Raw genomic sequence first — 3,968 nt, 5'->3', positions numbered from 1 at the left:
AAAGATTTTATTTTTAAATAATCTTTGCGTCCAATGTGGGCTCAAACTCACTAGCCCAAGATGAAGAGCCACACACTTCACCAACTGAGCCAACCAGGTTCCCCAGGGATTAAATTTTTAAAAAGGAATATAAACACTCTAATAACACCATCCAAAAGCAAAGGATTTGCATAGACAATTTTTAACAGAGAAGCTATCAAATGACTAACACACCCACAAATACATTCGGCCTCACAAGTTACAAAAAAATGCAAAATAAAGCTCACGAGCGAGTCTATTTCCATCCATTCATTACATTTTTTTCCATGTGAATACCCAGAATGAGAGAAGATGATGTGTATGTTTTGTGCACCACTATTGCAAGAAAGTATTTGCAATCGTTTCTTGGTCTGGATCTTTTCATCCATATGGAAACATAGTCTAAGACTCCCCATCTTAAAATAAAAAGAAATGCCCTCACTTCAGTGTATATCTCCCCACAGCTAATATCCTATTTGTGTACTTCTGTTAATTAATAAGATCCTTGCATTTATGTTCTACATTTACTGGAAGCACTTTCTGCCTCCTCATTCTTCCAATTGGGCTTCCACTAATATCATTTTAATTGTCAACACGGATACCTGCATTTCTGATTGCAATATTCACCTTTTTTTGGCATCATAAACACATACAATAATTTCTTGATAAAGCCAGCCAAGAATGGCCCTGATCTCTGGCATGTGGCCTATGCTGGGTTGATTCCCGGTGACCTCCGGTTCAAGTTCTTGCTTTCCAATCACTCTGATCCTTTCCTACAGTGTCTGTGGGGCTCTTGAACTCACCTGCATGGGCACTCACAGGGCAAGTTTTCTCTCTGGAAGTCAAAATTCCTCCCTGGATAGTTGGCGACGGAAATCAAACTCCGTCCCCAGACAAGGCACCAGGAAGGCATCAAACATTGGTCTCCTGGCCGGATTTAGGACTCCAAAAGCAACAACGATGTTCCGTCCCATGAAAATGGACATGCTGAGGCTCTGCTTCAAAAGAGACATTTATAGCCCCCCACACCTGCTCATGATGCACTTTTATCTCTTGGTGCGCCAGCCTTTAAGTGCATAATTTCTTCTGGGGATACTGGTCTGGACAGAATGGGAATATTTCTGGCTGATTCTCTGTTCCTAGGAGACCACATTGCATGCCAGGTGAATTCAGTTTTTATTACATTTTCTCCATTAATTTTCCTGTTTCCAGAGGTCTAAACCTCACAGCACCTCAGTACAACCCTGACTTCAAGTTTTCTCAAGAGCCTAAGATGGAGGAATTCATCGGACTACTTCCCTTGGTCTTCAATGCTTTGATTTATGGTGGAGACACAACTCCTGATATCTTAAGAAAATTACCATTTCCATCTTTAAGAAAGGGCAGAAATTTGTTCCCTTAATGTAAAACCTTAGGTGCTACACTCTTTGGCTTCATGATCATTTATCCAAACCAATTAGGAGTTTCATAGTTAGATCACAAGTTAAGAAATGCCATTTAGTCCCTCATTATAAAGTGTTTATTAATTCTAAGAGATATATTTACATTCTCTGCACCATCACCTAGCTTAGCCCATTATAGGAAGTGTTAAATTTGTTTTTGAAATGTACTTTCTGTGAGATTATACTTTTAGGAATGCCATTCTTAATTGTAGAAATCAGGCTCAGAGAGATTTAATGTTCCTCTTTAATGTGTAAAGCAAGTAGGGGATGGAGTTCTGATGAGAATTATGTTAGGACACTTTCAGTTCTGAAATTCTGGCACAGTGGTTCTTGACCGGCGATGACGCAGCTCTGGGGTTATTTGGCCATGTCCGGAAGGGAAGATGCCAAACTCGTCAACCCACAGGACAGCACCCAACAAAAGCAATTAATCATCCAGCCCCACGTGTCAACAGTGACAGGGTGAGAAATATTATTCTAGACCCACACTTCTCTACCTTCATTTTGCATACAAATTACCAAAGTTTGTAGTTAAAAATGCAAATTCTGGGGGGACCTGTGGGCTCAGTCAGTTAAGTGTCTGACTCGATTTCGGCTCAGGTCACGGTCTCAGGGTTCATGGTGTGGAACCTCATGATGGGCTCTGTGCTGACAGCACGGATCTTGCTTGGGATTCTCTCTTCGTCTCTCTGCCTCTGTCCTCCACCCCCATGCACTCTCTGTCTCTTAAAAAGAAAACAAAAAAGAAAACATTAACAAATGCAAATTCCAGGGGCGCCTGGGTGGTTCAGTTGGTTGAGCATCCTACCTTGGCTCAGGTCATGATCTCCCAGTTTGTGAGTTCAAGCCCTGTGTTGGGCTCTCTGCTGACATCTCGGAGCCTGGAGTCGCTTCAGATTCTGTCTCCCTCTCTCTCTTCCCCTCCCCTACTCACCCTCTGTCTCTCTCTCTCTCAAAAATAAACTCTTAAAAATTTTTTTTGGAGCCAATACTGATTCATCAGGCCTCTGATGGTGATAGTGGGCCCAGGGACTCTGCATTTCTAGTCTAACAAGCTCCCAGGTGGTGTTGGGCCTTGGTCTGTGGAGCACAGCTTGAGAGCAAAGCTGTGGTCCTGTGTGAGAGTTGTGTGTAGGTACTTCTAGGTCTTCTCCACCAGGAATCTACCTTTCTTGTATGTATTTTTGAAAGAATCATATTTCACTCACTCTTTGGGTAGTGAAAGATCCTGTGCTTGGGTTTTTAAATAGAAGAACTCTTGAGGGATATTAAATACTATATAAAAAGAAAGATTTTGTAGTAGACAGAATTAGGGCAAGCAGAGTAATTAAGATAGCAGATGGAATAAAGCTCTGAGTCATTATCTTAGGATAAGAAGCTAAGCCTGGTTGGGGGCGCCTGGGTGGCTAGGCTGGTGAAGGGTCTGACTCTTGGTTTTTGACTCAGGTCATGATCTCATGAACTGTGAAATTGAGCCCTGCCTCAGACTTCTTGCTGACATTGGGAGCCTGCTTGGGATTCTCTCTCTCCCTCTCCCTCTCCCTCTCTGCCCCTCCCCGACTTTGATGCTCTCTGTTGCCCTCTCTTCTCTCTCAAGATAAAGAAAGAAACTTAAAAAATAAAGAAGCTTAAAAAAAAAGAAGATAAGCCTGGATTATCCACACTGGACCGATGTAATCACAATGTTCCTCTAAACGTGGGAGAAAAGGAAGAAGCATGGAGGCAGAGAGGCACTTGATAGTGCTATTCTGCTGGTTTTGCTTATGGAGGAAAGGTTATGAGCCAAGAAATGTGGGGGCCAGTATGCTCTGGAACAGGGAAAGGGACTGTTCTCCTCTGGAGCACCCATACGGATCACCATCCATGGACATCATTATTTGAGCCCAGTGAGACCCCTTTCATGCTTCTGATCTCTAGAGCTTTCATAGAATTATTTGTTTTGTGACACAAGTGTGACAACAGCCAAAGGAAGCTAATCCAGATATTTATCCAATAAGATATTGCTCACAGGAACTGAGTTTGAGCTTCTCAAATCATTCAGTTAGCTTCCCTTAGGTGGAGAGGAGCCAAGATGGTGGAGAGGAAGGGAGCTCTGTAAACTTCGTCTGTCCCATCCATCGAACTGAGAAGGACATTGCTCTCATCTGCAAGAGTGGAAGGAGAAAATACAGACTCCAGAAGGAAGAGAACCTGAAGGATATCTGAGTGAGTGAGTGCGAACTGGGGAGATTGGAAAACGGGCCAGCCCAGTACGGGCAGGGGAGGTGGGAGCCCCCGCCCAACGCAGGGCAAGTGCGTGGAGCCGAGAGACAAAGGGAAGAGACAAAGAGACTGAACACGCTCACAGTACTGTCTCTGGGGAAGAGGTAAAGAATGCTTAACTGCGCTTGGAGAGAGAAGCTCACTCCATAGATAACTGCTGGGTAGCCTAAATCCCGAACCCAGGTGGCACGCAAGGGAAGGGACAGCTTCCAGCCCCGTGCCATCTTGGCGAGGAGTCAGCAACCC

At 43.9% G+C, this 3,968-nt stretch overlaps 1 pseudogene; it reads left to right on the top strand.

The window, feature by feature from the left end:
* The window catches only part of LOC115274376, an 11,314-nt pseudogene extending 9,510 nt beyond the window's left edge, over positions 1–1,804 (top strand).
* The last annotated feature ends 2,164 nt before the right edge of the window (positions 1,805–3,968 follow it).

The sequence above is a fragment of the Suricata suricatta genome, chromosome 12 (assembly GCF_006229205.1).
Source record: "Suricata suricatta isolate VVHF042 chromosome 12, meerkat_22Aug2017_6uvM2_HiC, whole genome shotgun sequence".
NCBI classification, from domain to species: domain Eukaryota; kingdom Metazoa; phylum Chordata; class Mammalia; order Carnivora; family Herpestidae; genus Suricata; species Suricata suricatta.
The sequence above is the reverse complement of the archived record's forward strand: the minus strand, read 5'-3'. Positions and strand labels throughout refer to the sequence as shown.